The 17,763-nt window shown below is 38.7% G+C and overlaps 1 long non-coding RNA gene across 2 annotated transcripts; it reads right to left on the bottom strand.

The window, feature by feature from the left end:
- Positions 1-17,514, bottom strand: LOC150055238 (uncharacterized). 2 transcript variants are annotated; one of them, XR_016537689.1, is made up of 3 exons: positions 17,419-17,514; positions 10,201-10,325; positions 1-127 (listed from the first exon to the last, which is right to left on the bottom strand). It is a non-coding gene; the product is annotated as an uncharacterized LOC150055238 (long non-coding RNA). The 2 variants fall into 2 exon arrangements; XR_016537688.1 differs by lacking the exon at positions 1-127 and adding an exon at positions 7,941-8,057.
- Positions 17,515-17,763: the final 249 nt, after the last annotated feature.

The following is a 17,763-nucleotide window of genomic DNA, read 5'->3' as shown; positions in this document are numbered from 1 at the left end:
GTAACCAGAGATTATCTAACAGATAAACACAGAAAAGCACGCTTGGCTCTAGCCATCCACTGTAGGAGCCTTGCTTGGAGAAGCACAATTAGTGGCAATGTGAAGGTCAGGAATAGGTTTGGCTCGGCTGTTGAACAGGAGGGGAAAACAGCAGAAGGAGAAGAGTTAAAAATAATAAGGGGACTCCTTAAATAGAGCTATAAAGCTGGGTAGGAAACTTAGTCCAAGGGTCACAAGCAAGCTCCTCCAAAGTTTCTATGGTAACTAGATAAAATCTACAGTGAGTGTAGTTAATGAAATATTTCTTCTAGACCATCATGTAGCAGTAAATAGTGCAGGGTGATTTTGTGCAAGCTCCAGTACAGATTACATTTTTAGTTGCTTCTTAGTCTTCTTGCTTTTCTTTTTTCTGTTAGAATTAGACATGGAATTGGTGAGACTCCATTTACTGTAGTGCCCTGAATTCTCTTTTACACAGAGTTACCAAAGCTTCAGATCACTGGGAATGAACCCTCATTCTGTGCCCCCGGCACAGTTTGGATTCATTGGACACACACACTAGAGTGTTAATTTGGACAGTTAGAATAAGTGCTCATGACTAACCAATTTTATCTCCACACAAGGAATAAACATGATCTGGTAGGGTTAGTAGAGAGTGAGTTGTGTTACATGTGACTAAGAAGCCCTGGAAATGGTTGAACTAGAATGATATTTTAACTCAATTACTAACAATAAGCCTGAGCAAATTATTTAACTTTTCTGTGTTTCAATTTTGCATTGAGAACAGAACCTACACAAAGGTCAATTTAAGGACAAAAGAAGATTAAAATATATAAATATTTGTAGCCATATTTGGTGCAGAGTAGTTATTCAGTAAATGCTTATTGAATTCAGTTAAGTTTCCTTAAATCTTCTTGTGTAGAAGATTGCAGTCCAAGTCCTATCTATAACGCTGGCTTCTCAGAAAACTATTAAAAACTATGAGATTATCCTAAGTATGCAACATATAATTAAATAATTGGAATAACTAACACTTACTGACTAAATTTGTACCAGGCATTATTGTAAGCACATCATATGTATTTGATTATAATCCTCATAAAATCTTATGAGATAAGCAATATTTTTTAACTAGGAAATTGAGACATAGAGAAGTTATTTAGTTACCACTACCACCACCATTGTTATCAACACTATCAAGTCTTGAGATTGACAAGGTGCTGAGCACATGTGTGTGCTATTATTTCTCATGCTTATAACTTGGTATCATCATTTTATAACAACGCTTATTGTCTACATATTTAGCCCAAGATTACAAAGTCTTTAAATGGTTATGATTCAACATAAGCAATGATCCCATACATAAATAATGGCAGTTTATTTTTGTGCTGGTTTCAATCTATATGATCAATGATGATGAGAAGTAGTAAGTTTAGACATTTTTATTATAGCCAGTATTTTAGTATTAAATATGATATTTACTGTTGGTTTTGTAGATGCTCTTTATCACACTCAGGTAAATTCCCTTCCAGTCCTCAGTTACTGATAATTTTTTAACATATGTAGGATTTATCAAATGCTTTTGTTGTTCTATAGAAGTAATGACATGGCTTTTCTCTTTAAACTGGTAAATTTTAGTGACTGCTTTTCAAATACTTTACCAATTTTCATTCCAGAACAAGCCCTATTTGTCCATTATTATTTTTATAATATAATATTTCACTTACTACAATTTTAATATTGCCTTATTATTAAATAATCATATTAATATTAAATTTTGTGCGTATATTATGAGGGATAGTGATCTGTAATTTTTCTCTGGTCAAATATTAAGTTCAAGGTTTTCTGATATTTTGGTATTTTATAACTTAAATACTGGGATACAAAATTAACTGTTATGAGTACATATTGGTATAATACAGGAAGCAAAAAATATTGTATATATAAATACATACACATGTATGTAACAAAACAAGAACTACTCATAAAAATTATTATTCTTGCCACGTGGTCACAGCTGGCATTTATAACCATCTCCAGCCTGCAACCAACTTGTCAGCTAGTTGTGATCTTTGGGTCATCTGGCAAGATGACCCAAATTTCCATTCCGGAAGAGATTGGGTTAGTATTGTTAGTATTGTTTGTATTGGGTTGCTAAAGTTTGCACTGACTTCAAGCTCAGGAAATGGTAGAAGTGTAGGCTGCCAAAACAAAATACTTTAAACTGGATGGCTTAAACACCAAATTTATTCCTCATGGTACTGAAGGTTGTAAAGTACAGGGCAAAGGTTCCACCTATGTGGCTCCTGTTGAAGCTCTTTTCCTGGTTTGCAAATAGATGCTTTCTTCTTATACCCTTACGTGGCAGGTGAGACTATCTTTCTTGTGTCTCTTCTTATCATCATATTAGGAATTAACATTATCATATAGACTTTAGGAGGGCACAAATGTTTCTTTCATAGCTATAATACTAAGAAACACCACACCCTAAGGAGCCTCCTGTCTTCCAAATATACTCTTCCTTACTTTATGTGCAGAGCCAGTCCAGTTCTCCTTGATAAGCAAAATAATAACCACAGCCAGCACTATAATATTTATTTATTTGCCTATTGACTCTGGGAAATGAGGAAAATAAACTGGCCAGGTGGTTGTCATGATTTCTAGTTCATCCAAGTCATTCTGACATTTCCCAGTAGGAACATTCTTGCTTTTGGAACCAAGATTTCTAGACCAGCAGAGCATAAGGTCACAAAAATATAATGCAAAAGCGGGTTTCTAGAAGTACTACTTCATGATGCTACTTCCATTTCCTCCCACTCATCCTGGACCCAGGACTATGAGAGAAAGAGCACCAACAGCCACATGCAATTGGAAGCATATTCAGCCACCTGAGGGAAATTGCCTCAGTCCTGCAAGGTATTGCCATCTAGCTCTTGTTATGACCGAAGTTTTCATAAGGCCATTCCATGATTTTGTCATGCTTCAGCATGAGAACATAAGACCAGACAACTATGGCTCAAGGTAGGCCATGGTAGGCCATGGATGATAGTTTTGGCAGAGACATTGTACACAGGAAAGTAATACCAGAGTAGGTATTTACTCCAACAAGAACAAAACACTGCTTCTTCCACAATGGAAGTGATTCAAGTAATCCACCAGCCATCAGGTAGCTGCCAGATCCCACCCAAGAATGGTGCCAGACGTTAGATTCTCCTGCTGGCAGATTGCATGCTCAGCAGTAACTGTCAAGATTGGGCTTGGTAACCAGAATTCTATGGTGCTGGTTTCATGCATAGCCTTGTTGCTTGCTACCATAGCCAACTGGTAAGAGCTCCTTGGGCAATAGCATGAGTGGCTGGGGGAAAAGACTGGGTCATCCTGTCTGCATGACTGTTAGAATTTTCTCTTCTGTGAGCATTCATGGGGGACACCAACAACTTCACTTCCTTTGCCCAAACAAAGAAGACCACCCCTATATTTCTTCCCCCAGACTTCCTTGTCCTGAGTTTTCTATTATGTCATTTCTAAACCACTCTGGGTCACAGTAGTCCCAGTCAGGATGTCCCTGCTGGACATGGTAGAGGGAGCATCATCCAGTGTTCTTTTTTTTTTTAAGGAAAATTGTAAGTCTATGTGTTTCAAAGTTGCTCATGGCCAATCTGGTATGTGCCACTTCTGTTGGCTGATAGTCTGATGTCAAGCATGCTCAGCTCTACTATAGCTTGGTGAGTCAGACAATACCTAGTTCACAATGGTAAGCAGAGGCAGTATAGGGACTGGATAGCCCATGACTAAACATTCAGCCTTTACCAAATCCCAGTAGCAAGTCCAAAGCTGTTTAAAATTTTAAAAAGAGCAGTTGTCCACAGAGAATGCCAGGACCCCAAATCCTAAACCTTATGTGTCTCTCCTATACAGCCTGTCAGTGACTCCAAACAGCATCTGTGCCAGCCATTAACACCTTGCATGCCATCACATCTACTGAACATACATGGTAAAGCAGCTTACAGAACAGCTTGGACCAATTACAAAACTTCTGTTCCAGCTCCACTAGATAAACTAGCAGCTTTTCAAGTCAGAGGTAGGTGGGATGAAGCAGCATAACAATATGTGGAATATGTTGCCTATACAATCCAAAGCTAGGTGTAATGTTGAAGCCAGGTATAATTTAGTCTTTGCCTTCAAGAGGTATTGCAACATGCTCTATACTAAGCTCCAGGAAATTTCACTAAGGTGCCCAAATTCCTTTATTTATTTATTTACTTGTGCTAGTAATCAAATCCAGGGCCTTGTGCATGCTAGAGGGGGGGAGGAGATTGACTTACCTGGAGAGAAAAGTCTTTAGAACTTTCTTGCCTGGGCTGTCTTCAAACCATGGTCCTCAAATCTCACCTTCTAAGTAACTATGATCATAGGCCTGAGCCACTAGCAACCTGCTGGTCTCAGATTTCTTATGAGAAGTTAGCAATGATGGGCATAACTTTTAACTTATATGTAATTATCTTAGTTTGCTGTTAAATTATCACAGGCTGTTATTTGTTTTTCACAGTCTTGAAGGTTGGAAAGGGTAAGATAAAATGATTTGACATAACTGGCATCTGGTGGTGACCATTTTCTGGGTATAGTCTCATGTGTGAGAAAGGCATTAAGCAGATCGCTAATGTCACTAGGCGCCTGTGGCTCATGCCTATAATCGTAGCTACTCAGGAGACTGAGATCTGAGGATCGCAGTTCAAAGCCAGCCGGAGCACAAAAGTCCGTGAGACTTTTATCTCCAATTAACCACTAGAAAACCGGAAGTGGCACTATGGCTCAAGTGGTAGAGCACTAACCTTTAGCTGAAGAGCTCAGGGATAGCACCCAGGCCCACAAAATGTTTGATTGTAACAATGTATCTTCTTGCTGTTTTTATTATTATCTCCTTACTTCTATCATTACCTCTTTGCCTTTAAGTTTAACTTGTATCATCCAATATATAGGTATCTTTTATTCACCCCACTAGAAGATTACTCAGGGATTGGAATAGGTATTTTGATGCCATTCACAAACTTTGGAAAAGTTTTGGTTAGTACCTCTTCAAATATTCTCTTCCTGCTGTGTTCTTTCTACTTTCTGTGGAATTCCAATAACATGTATGCTAGAACACATAATTGTCCTATTGATCACTGAAATTTGTTCATTTAAACAGTCTCTTACTTCACAATAAGTAAGCATGTACTCAGAAATCTCTCTCTCTTTTTTTGTGGGTCATGAAGCTTGATGTCTGGGCCTGAGAGCTGTCCCTGAGCTCTTCAGCTCAAGGCTACCGCCCTACACCTTGAGCCACAGCTCCACTTCTCCTTTTCTAGTGATTAATTGGAGGTAAGGGTGTCTTGGTCTTGAGTAGTTAGGATTACAGGTGTGAGCCACCATGCCCAACTTTCATAAATATCTTATCTGTTGCTAAACCCATCCAGTATAGTTTTCATTTTATATATCATGATTGTTCTTATAAAATTTCTGTTTAGTCCTCTTTTATCTTTTCCATTTCTCTGCTGGATTCTATATCTGTACACTCAGTTGATCATTTTTTACTTTATGTCCTTGGATATATTTGTAGTAACTACTTAAAGTTCTTGTCTAATAACTCCAGTGTCTGGGTGATCTTAGGTTCTACTGCCTTTTTGTCCTATTATTATATTCATTTAAAAATGTAGATCATAATTTTCTTGCTTTTTCTGCTGGTTAGTAAAATTTTATTGTAACCTAGACAAGTAATATGATATATCCTAACAGTTATGGAATATATACTGAATGTAGAGTTTAAAGAGTGCCAAGTTTTCTTTTGTCCTAATCTGCCAGGCTCAGTCTATGCCTAGCTTGGGCAGGTATATTTTAGTTTCAAATATCCTTTAGGTATGCCTTTACTATATAATATAGTCCTTCCTCTAATGCTCTTATTTCTAAGTAGTGACCTCTTCTTCAGAGTCATATTTGTAGTCTGAACCCTATGTAACAACTTCAATTACATTACAGGAGCATACAGTCTCTGGTATTATTCACAGCCATAAAGCAATCAATGAATGTTAAGCTTTGTGGAGATTTTCTCTGAGAAAATGCATCTCAGCTCTTGCTAAGGGAATCAAGGACAATCCACATGTAGCTTTTGGAACTTCCCTCTCTGTCCAGGGGCTTCCCCAAATCCTAGAACCACAAATCTCTATTTTTGTAGCACAGACTAAAATCTCTGCCTTGCTCCACTTTGACTGTATCTCCCTGTGCTTTGTCAGGAATGTGCCCCAGGCACATGTGAGCTCAATTCCTGTTTCATCTCTCAGCAATTATAATGTTCTGTGTGCTATTCCATTCCTGAAAACAGTTACCTTGTATATTTTGTTCATTTAGCTTATTTCAGTGCCAAGGTGAGTCAGATATCAGTCATTCTGTCATTATGAAAAGCTGATGTCTTTATGAATGTGAACAGAAAATTATTTTGGAATATACTAAAGAATAAATGCTTGTATGTAATGTTTGTTGAAGAAAAATAAAAGTTCTATAAGTAAATGGATGTATAGTTACATGTTATATATACTATATTATAGCATATATATTCATATACATTATACAATGTCATGTCATTATGTATGTCATTATGTATACAGACATAGGTATGTGTGCATTATCTGTAATATATACATAAGCTATAGATGACATGTCATGTGTATCATGTGTCATATATCATATATGTCATATAGGTCAAAACACTTCCATGTTTCAAAAATTCAGGTTGTACACACAATACAATATAAAAATGAATTATATGCTGACTGATTAGTACTTCAAACCAAACTCAATCTCTCCATGTAGCTGTATGTCACAGAAGATTCCTCCTCAAGCCAAGTCACAAAATCTGTATCAGGATTAGATGCCTAACCCAACAGGTACCAATCTGTATATAGAGAAATATCCCTCTAAGTACTTGAAGTAAGAGGCTCAGAGATTGCAGTCAGGTGGTAGTGAATGTTTAGTTAATAAAATCATGTAGAGTTGACCATAGAGTGGGCATTAGAGTACGCCAAAGGCATGGCCAAGTTATGGCTATAGAGAAATAAGCATTATTATAAGGTGACAAAATCATGAAGTTTCTGAACCCATCCATAGGTTAATCCATTAGTGGATTCATACCTCTATGAGCTAGTATAGGGAGAAGAACTTTAAGATGGGGCCTCTTTGGAAGAGTAGGTCACTGAGAGTGTGTTTGGTTCATCACATTTTCTCTCCCTGGCTCTATCTCTCTTTGTTTCACGGCTGACCCAAGGTGAGCAGGTTTGTTCAGATGTGATTTTCTGCCAGGGTGTTTTGCCTCATGACAGGCCCAAGGAAATGGGAACAAGTGACCATAACTGAAACCTGAGAAACCTTGAGCCAAAATATGCTCCTCCCTCCTTTAGGGTGATTTCTCAGGTGTTTAGACACATCAACAGATAGCTGACTAACACCATTTTGTATGTTATATTTTAGGCCAAGAAATGCAGTCAAACCCTACACAAATGCCATTACAGCCTCATAGATTTACTTTTTATTATTCTGTTTCCCCAAGCTATGGAATCACTTAGATAAATAAGAATAAAAGCACGAGGTTGTGATTCTCACTTGGCTAATTCCTTTGCAGCCTCCCAAGCCATTGCTTCACTTCCTCCATCTATGAAGAGTCTTCATTCAAGTTTCTGAATATCAAAACTTGGAATATAAGGCTGGGAGTTTGGCCTAGTGGTAGAGAGTTTGCTTAGCATGCACGAAAACTTGGGTTCGATTCCTTGGTACCACATACATGGAAAAAGCCAGAAGTGGTACTGTGGCTCAAGTGGTAGAGCTTTAGCCTTGTGAAAGCCCAAGGACAATGCTCAGGCCCTGAGTTCTAAGCCTGAGGACTGGCAAAAGGAAAAAAAAAACAGCTTGGAATATCATTATGGGAACCAGTGAGATCATACTTATTTATTTCTTCACTGTGATAAAGCATGAGAATAAAACTCCACCCAGCAATTGTTGCCATCACAATTATGGTAAGCAGTCGAAATCTAGAAGACAGAAATGCTTTCCCACTTTCTGGCATTAAGACAGACCACCTCTCTGTGACTTAGATGGCATCTGACCCTTCCTGGGAGGCAGATGGAGATCAGAGAGTCTCAGAAGGGATGATTTCTTAATCTTTTACCCCACATCACCACAATCTTCTCACTGTCCTCTTTGAGAGAGCATCAGTGAAAAAGCTTTGTCCTTAACTAATGCTTCCTGTTTATTTGGATAAACGGTGACATTTGGTGTAATGGTAGTACAGGTCAGTTGAAACAATTGCTTTGCTGTGAAGGAACTCTGGAGAAAGCAGAAACTATAAGCATCACCAGACAGGAATAGTATTAAATTTGCAATGCCCAGTGAAATAAGGGCCTCATTTTGCAGGTTTTGGATGGCCTGTGTTTATGTACAGAGAGCATTCTGACATGCTTTGGCAGAAGTACTAGGCAAGATTGCCTGAGTTATAATGTCTGCTATGAAAAGAAAAACTAGAGGCCAAAAGGCAACCAATATCATAAAAGTAATTAATTGTTTTAGTTTTTAATGGACTGGCAAGACTGCCTTAAAAAAAAATGAATCATACAAATGGGACCATGATGTCAGACAGACTATCGGTTGAGACTTAAGAGACTAGTTCCTGCTATAAATTATGATAATGAGTTCATTTTTAAAATGTCTTATGAGGTTGAAAAGCGCAGAGTCACATAATTTTTCTTAAACCTCTCACTGCTGTGAATGCCTTTCAGAATTCAGGGGATAGCATTTCCTTTCAAAATCTCCTTCAAAGTTTAGTGGCTGTTGTTTTACCAATCAGGTCTTTCTCCAAGGATGGTTTTAGCACACAAGTTTCATGACTCAGCTTTAAATGAACAAGACCCCATTGTTAGGTTTCTTGTTTTTGCAGCAGCTATTATTGACAAGATCTGCATAACTCCTGGGAAAAGGTCTGTTTTCTAACCAAGCTACTATGGAAACCTGATCCTAGCTATTTAGAAGCCTAATGCCTTGCCTCTTGAATTTGTGAAAAATTTCAAGGCTGGTCAAACTTCACATAGAAAATATTCATCAGGGCAGAGGGGTACAGCTTGTTCACTCCATTTCACTTTACATCGTAAATCAGCTTTGCAAATAGCCTCACTGGCCCAGGGTGAAGGCAGCATGCCTGTGGATTCATTGTAAGCCATGCAGATTTCATTAATTTTATTTCTTGCATTCTAACTAGACAGGAGCAGGGGGAAGCAAGAGCTTTTTATCTTTTTCTAGAAGGAGACCCCATAAAATTGACAGTTGAAAAAAATTATAGATGTTTGCTTAACGTCAATGAATAGCTCCATAGTCCTTAGAGGAGTTGAAGCTTTCCTTGCAAACTGCAGGTTCTTTTCTTTCCTTTTTTCTTTTTTCCAGTCCTGGAGCTTGAACTCAGGGCCTATGCACTGTCCTTGGGCTTTCTTAAGGCACAGCACCACTTCTAGCTTTTTTTTTTTTTTTTGTATAAGGTATCAAGGTCTTTGTGCATGCTAGGCAAGCATTCCTACCACTAGTCCAGAATCCAAGCCCAGGAAATTGCAGGTTCTAAGAAGAACTCGAAACTTCATCAACTTCCCCTCCAACCCTTTCCTTTAGGTACCAACACTGGAAGTGGAGGAAACCTCATGGAAGATGAAGTGTCTGTGCTATAGTCTCTGCTTCTCACCAGAATGTTCTGGACTTTCCTTCATAAGTTTCTAAGCCAATTCCTTTCCTCATTTATTACCAAGAATTCTGAATTTTTACCGTAAAGTGAGACTTTGTGTCATTATTTTTTAAGGAATAAATCTTATCTCAGTAAAGAACACCTTGCAACATTTATAATGTTGCAATTAATCATTATTTATGATTCATATGGACTTACACTTTGTGATAATTCTGACCATATCTATCCCTCATTAAACACTGGCCACAGAGGCAGAGCCTTGGAGATACTTTCTGTGTACATTGAAGAGATTCCTTATTAACCTACCAACTGGGAATAGAGTATCTGTAACAGTCTCTTTCTTAGGGCTGATATGACACAGATCCTTTGTACTTTTCCCTTTGTTCCTTCAAGAGTTGATGACACAGACCCATCATTATCTGAGATAACTGAGATAACCCAGCAAACTTTACCTTTTTATTGTGCCAGCATTTCCAACTCTTTCTCCCGTTGGATCATTTATGCAGGTGAAAAAAAAAATCAGTGCAAAACTTTTCCTTGTTCCTTTGTTCAAGTTATATAGGTGATATCGATAATCCTGGGATAAAAAAAATATTTTTTTAAGCAAGAAAAAGGGTTTGGGCAATTTGATGCCAGATTATCTACCCTCAGTGGGTGGGATCTGTGGTCATTCATAACCAAAGGACTGTTAAAGTTGGAGCGCAGTTAGGGCCTTCTCAGATTTTCTGAGGGAAGTACACTTCCCTCAGATATATCTACAGAGTCTAAGATTATTGGCATAGAAACATCAGGGAAGCATTCCAATTCCAGGCAGTTTGGGGGACTACAGGGGCCAGGGAAAGGTTGCCAGATTATAAAATGTTAAATCTGCCAAGCTACTGTTCTAGATGCATGGGATACATCAGTGAACAAATTTTTCTGTCTTCCTAAAGCTTACATCATAGAAACAAACAATGAAAACAAAGTAAGTAAAGGATCAGGTAAGAGGGATTGGACTGTTAGAAGGAGCAGTTCTTATTTCACAAAGGATCAATGAATAAGTGTGGCCAAGATAAATAAAAAATTGAGGAGTTGAAGGAGGTTCATGGAGGAAGACCATGTAGATGGGAGAGACAGAACAAAAGCCCTGAGACAAGATCCATGCCAGCCAAGAAGGCGGGAAGCCAGTGTGGAGGAGCAAAGGAGAGGTGATAGGTAAGAAGGTCATAGGTACAGGGTAGGACAGAACAAGAGAACTGTGGACCAAAGTGAGGACTTTGACTTTTACCTCATGTGAGCTGGCCAGTCACTAGACTATTTGAGCAGAATGATCTGATCCTTGACAAGGATCATTCTAATTGTTCTCCTAAGAATAGACTACAAAGAGAGAGGAGACAGATGGGGGAATTCTGGAACTATTTTAAAGATAAAGCCAAAAAGATTTCCTGATGACTGAGTGAATAAATGGCTTCTGCTTTTCGAAGGAAGTACTGTGATAAATGTAGTAGGAAAAAGTTCCCATGTCCAGGGACAGCCATGCCTGGTCCTTGGTTGGCCCTGTGGAGCTAGAGTGACAAAAGAAGAAACACCAACTTCATGGCTGGTTGGATGTACTTGGTGGACCTCTGGCTTGTTTCTCATTTCTCTCAGTGACTGTTCAGCCTCAAAAATCTTAGAATTAAACGATATACTAAGTAGACACTTGCAGTTTTGCTGGTGGTTTGGTTTTGTTTTGTTTTGCTGATGGGGTGGGTGAAGGGAGGGTGTTAGTCCTGGGGCTTAGGGCCTGGGCACTGGCCTTGAGCTTTCTCAAGGTTAGCACACTACCACTGGAGCCACAGTACCACTTCTGGCTTTTTCTGTGTATGTGGCACCAAGGAATTGAACCCAGGGACTCATGTATGCTAGGCAAGCACTCTACCACTAGGCCATACTCCTGACACATGGCAATTGTTTTGAACTGAACAGAGTGCTGAGGACAAGTTTTGAAATCATGCTTCAGTTTGTTGGACTATGCTGGGGTCTCTGCCTAATGCCTTCCAAGACTCTAGAATCGCAGAGATTTCCAGAATCATAGAACTAGAAAGTAATGCACTATAACTTGAGTCTAAGTTTGTTTGACCAGCCTAATGGGCTCAAAAATAAATGTTTTCAATTTTCAAGGCTATATAGTCTAAGTCACAACTATTCTGGCACTGAAGGTAAATGTGATAAGCATAGACAATATATCAACAAATGACTCTCTTTCCGTAAAACTTTATTTATGGACTTGGAAAGTTGAATTTCATAGAATTTTTATATAATGTAATATACAATCAACTCTTTTTTTATTTTCCCTAACCATTAAAAGTATTAAATTACCCCCATTCTTAGTTCACAGGTCATTCCAAGAGCAAACAAACAGGCATAATTCTAGACTGGTACTCTGGACTGTTTTTGTGGACTTGTATTCTAAAAAAAAATAATAAAGGTAATAAAGTCTGTTTCTTGATTACCTCAAAACCTAGAAATTTTCCACACGCAATGTGTCAGTTGGATTTGGGCTTTTATAATGTTAAGGTTTAGAGAGGAGGAAACTGAGACTTACAGGTTTGTCTGCTATTGAGAGCCACAATACCTCACTAGGCTGCTTGAGATATTGGTGGGCTTCCATTTGTCTTTCCTCTCTCACACTGGAATGCTAAGGACAATCGGCTCCCAGAAAGATGGTCAGGATTCGAGCCAACCTTCACCATGCTGAACTCAGGATCCTCAACTGTAAAATCTCCACACCAGAAGGATAGCAAATCCCAGGCTTGAGATAAGACTTAAAGAGGATGTGGAAAAGATTAATTACACATTTTTCAAGAGCCTTAGCTTCCAGCATCTAATCTGAGCAAAATAATTGTCTCCTGCTAGTCTCTTTCCTTGAATAGCTATCTCATTACATTCCCTCTGCCAAGCTCAGACAGCCCTAACTGACAACACCAGTATGCTCCCTAGACACAACATCTTGGTCACTTGTACCTGTGACAGGAAGAGGGGTAGCACCTACCACCAGTTGTACTTGTTAGGTGCCTGTCTAAGATCTTCCCGGGGAGGTGCTCATATGAGTTTTGGTTGCCTATGAACTATAAGTCTTTAACAGATAATATGTTTCCTTTCTCAGTCAACCTAAGTATTATGATACTTTCGGGTAAAACCGATTAGTTAAAAACATTAAACAAATAAAAAGATGCAGAGAGCCAATTTATTGCCATGAACATCTAGTTTATGAAAGAGCATCCTCGGGGAAGAAAAAAGGTGGTATAAGATGACCTGATCCTTCTAGAAGTTGCTCCATGAGTGATTTCCTGGAAGCAGATGGCATAATGCCCGTTCCATGCCTGATGTGAGTGGGTCAGAGGGGGGAGGGGGGGGACTGGCTCATCAGCCAGGAAGCTAGAGACTTAGGAGCTGTTTACAAGTTTTGTGAAGATTATTGAAGATTTCTGGGTTCCCCTGTAGAAAATAGACAGAAAACTGATGGAGCCATGAAGCAGTGAACTCAGAGCCAGGGTTGTCATATGATGTGGTACAGATGAGGCCATGAGAAAACAGCAATCAGGAAGAGAAAAGCATGAAGAAACAATGGGTGATGGAGTCAAGATTTTCCCTACCCTGTCCTCAAGGTTCTGGCTGCCCCTCCAGTTCTTGTCTCCAGCATTCTGTACTACCAAGGAAGACACCAACATAGACATTTCTGGATATCTGTGAAATTCTCTTTTGTTAAATCCCCTTTACTTGAGCTTGCTTGAACAAGTATTCCTATCAACAAAGGAATTGTAGTTAACACCAATGTTCACTCATTCATTCTATGGCTACTTGTTTGTGAATAAAAAAAAGCCCAGTTGCTGCTCTTATGCAGTGCTGTTTAGCAGGAGTAGAAAGAAAGAAAGATGAAGATGTGCTGTATCAGAAGCTAATAAAGGCAATGGCAGAATGAGGAAAAAAATGGGTGAAGGAAAGATAGATTCTCACTAATAAGTCTAGATTTTAGCAGAAACTTGGGGTGGGGTGGAGGAACCAATCTCACAAGTACATTCTAAGCCAAAAGTAGCAGAACATTGAGGGGACCTTTATGTTGTCAAGAATTGCCCATGTTTTGTGAGTTTTCATCAGACCATTCTTCATGTGTCTGAGATTCAGTGGCCCATGTTGCTGTGCTGAGGAAGTTTGGGGAACTCAGTAGATGCATCAGAGAGGCTGTAAGACTGTAGATTATTGTTAGGCATTCTGCAATCACTGAACCCTGTGTGTGCTAAGAATCCTGAAAGGTCCTGGAGTCAAGAAATACGATATATGTCTTCTGTCTTCAAAGGCTCCAAATTTCACTCCAGCCATCTGAAACTAAAGTAATCTGCTGCCTTGTACTTTCCAGTCTTGGAAAATGAGCCAAATGCATTAAAAGAGATAAAGTGATTAATTGATTAGCTTATTTCCTGGGGCCAGTATATCATATGGAACAAAAAGATACAGAACTGCAGGATTGCAATGAGACTTTAAAGTTGCCTTTATCTATCTCAGCTTCTTCCTCTCTAAAGGAGAGCCTCCAAGTTGCCAGAAGTGCAGCCCCCTCTCCTGTGTTTTGAAGAGAATGAGAAAACTCTTCACATGAGACATTTCCATAGGTTTCATAAACCCCAACACTTTGAACTTGTGCAATTCTTCATGAAAACATAAAGGCTATTCCACTAATTTTCTTGCTTCTACCAAAAATGTTACCAGGTGACCCAATTCCTTCATTCAAATGCTATTTTTAGTGAGTGTCACATAAAGAAAGAGTGTCATTATGAAGGAGAATGAATCCCCTGCTTATGACTCCTCTTTTCATCTTCACCCCCCATGGAGGGAAAGAGTGACACTTGGCCAGTCTCACACAGAAGATAATATCTGACTAGAGCCCAAAATAGTCATGCTTCAAGCCAAAAGATGCCTCTGTCTTTTCTCTTCCAAAGGAAATCAGAACTGTCCCCAAATTAAGTTCCTAAATACATAATAGCTCTTCTAAGTAATGGACTTGAATGTAATTTATCATTTCCCCAGAGACAGAAATAATGTTAATAACTATAATTTGGATAGGATGGGACTGCTCCTCAGATTTACAATCAGTCTACCAGATTGTATGTGTTTTGGTGTCTTCTACAAAGTCTTAGCATTGACCTATGATCCCTTAAAAAAAATGTGTGAAAAGGAAGTACTTTCAAATCTGTCACTGTGTTCTTGTGATAGATTGATCACCAGTCACTCTTGCACCTGCTATTTGTCATTGGTGAGTCTTTGTGTAAAGTTTGTGAACATTTATATGTCCATGTGTTTGCATATTGATATGAATGGTATGTGTGCATGTGACTCTGCTTGTGAGAGATTTGGAAAATCTTACTCAGAACTCTGCTTTCTATTCATCATAGTCAATTTCCAGTTTGATATTCTTTGCTTCTTACAAAACAAGAAAGAAAAGAAGAAAGTTTTCTCTGTTTTCAGAAACCCAGATCTTTGCCAGGGTACAAAAAAAAGGAAAAAGGAAGAAAGGAAGAAAGGAAGGAAGGAAGGAAGGAAGGAAGGAAGGAAGAAAGAAAGAAAGAAAGAAAGAAAGAAAGAAAGAAAGAAAGAAAGAAAGAAAGAGTTGAAGATACACATATGACGAAGACACTAGGTTTCTTTGGATAAAGTACAATGTTAATTCAATGGACACATAGGTTCAATCCCTTATGGGCCACCTCAGGTTAAACAATGATGAAATCACTTCCTAGTCAGTATACTAACACCTGGACTTTGACCAGCTGTCCCCTCTGTGTTTGCAGTTGGCCACATGACTTCAGTTTGAGCCCATGAAAATTATTATGCAGGAAATGGCTCAAAGGACTGGTCTTGCTGATGAGAAATGCTATGTATATGACCATAATGACTGAATGACAGGAAACTGCCAATGACTGATACTTACATAAATATAAGAAACTCAGTTTCTGTCCCCAGATGTCTATTTTTGTCAGAATGATTAGCTTATTTTTATACGCAATGCAGGCAAGTGGTTAAGATCTTCAGCTCCAGAGTTAGATCATTTTAATTTCAAAATCCTTTTCCACTTTTTACTAGCTATGTCACCTTGGACAAATTAACTGACCTGTCTAAGACTCAACTTTGGTAACTTAAACAGAAATCTACTAGAACTGAGGTGGTTACTCTGTGGATTGTATGAAACAATGTATATAAAGGCCTTGGCATAATATCCTCCTATGATACACATAATTAGTTGTTTTCTGTTGCTACAACAGAAAGACAAGGGGTTTGTTTTGAGTCAGTTATGAAACACTGGGGAATTTGATATTGGGTGCCACATGCAACATCATGATATGGCAGAGAAAAAAATGAGAGAACAGGCAGGCAGATGCAGAAGACAAGCACATGTACAGAGGTGCCAGATTCACCTTATAGCAGACCATTCCGAGATAACCAACCCAGTCCCACAAGAATGAAAATTCCCCCGAGAAAGATATCAAGTGCCCTATTTCTCAACACCAGTCCATTAGTAGCCAGTTCTAGTGAAGAAAAGGAAAAGCATTATTCAATAAGCACTAGCTATTGCTATCCAGTAGTATTTCTTCTATAGATATTAGTGTCCCACCCATGCAGCAGGTTGTAGCAAACATTGCCTGAAATCATCCAAGTACAAACATTAATAAAAATGGCCCAGTCCCTAAAGTGTAGTAAGAAGTCAATATAGCTGGGCACTGGTGATTTACACCTATAATCCTAGCTACTCTGGAAACTGAGATCTAAGATTGTGGTTCAAAGCCAACCTGAACAGGAAAGTCTGTGAGACTTTTATCTCCAATTAACCACAAGAAAACCAGAAGTGGCACTGTGGCTCAAGTGGTAGAGCACTAGCCTTGAACTAAAGAGCTCAGGGACAATGCCTAGACCCAGAATTCAAGCCCCATGATCAACTAAGTAAGAAAATAAATAAATAATGCCCCTCTGATGATATAATGAACAGAGGTGAGAAACTATCTCAGTTCATACAGCTGGCTGATGGGAAGTAGATAGAAAATTTGAGATCCATGTCATTTCTGCTCTATTCAAGTATGTACTAGAAACTGACAGTAAAAGTGGTTCCTCCTATAGGGGTATAGTTCAAGTGGCAGAACAAAAGCTAGCAAACCCTGAGTTCAAATCCCAATCTTACCAAGAAATAAAAAGAAAATGAACTAGTACTGGTGGCTCATGCCTGTAATCCAAGCATTTCAGAAAGCTGAGATATGAAGCATCACTGTTTGAAGCCAGGCAGAAAAACCCTTGAGATTTCATTTTCAATTAACCAGCAAAAAGCTGGGCTGGGAGAATGGCTTGAGTGGTAGAGAACCACCAACAGACCAAGCAAACTGAGCTTCACAAAAAAGCGGGGGGGGGGGGGAATTCCTTTTGAATCTAATTTTGTTCACTTAGCGCTAGCCTATTTCTTAACATTCAAGGTTCCTAACTTTGAGGAAACTCTATTTTTCTAGAACCACGTTTCCAATAAAAGTATATTTCTTGTACCTTCCTCCACACTAGGAATTTACCATGTTTTCAATTTCTGACAAATTAGTACTTGTGTGACGTTATTGAATCCCAGAACAATTGAAAGCAACAAAGACATGTGGAGGTGAGGTTCAAAAAGACAGATTCCTTACCTCATGATAGTCCAGGGTCACCCAAATAGCAGAAATGGCATTGTAAATATGCCAGTGTTAAGTCCTGAGATACCAGGGGTCTCTTTCCTCAGATATTGTCCTAGGAAAAAGCATTATGGAGACAAATCCTGATATAATTTCACTGTTAACCTCAAACTATTCCTTGGTAGTCAAGTTTCCTACAAGTTAAATCACATTCATTTTTGGAAGTTTAAATGAAGAGATATGATAAAGGACTCCTATGATAGTCAGTTTTCATTGTACTAATTCATCCTGGTGATTTGAGATAGGTTGGAGATAGAATACGTACATTTCTTTGGTGGCCTGAAAGGTTATTTTCTTCTG

The sequence above is a fragment of the Megascapheus bottae genome, chromosome 14 (genome assembly GCF_031878675.1).
Source record: "Megascapheus bottae isolate mThoBot1 chromosome 14, mThoBot2.hap1, whole genome shotgun sequence".
Classification (NCBI taxonomy): Eukaryota; Metazoa; Chordata; class Mammalia; order Rodentia; family Geomyidae; genus Megascapheus; species Megascapheus bottae.
This window is presented reverse-complemented; position numbering and strand designations above follow the sequence as displayed.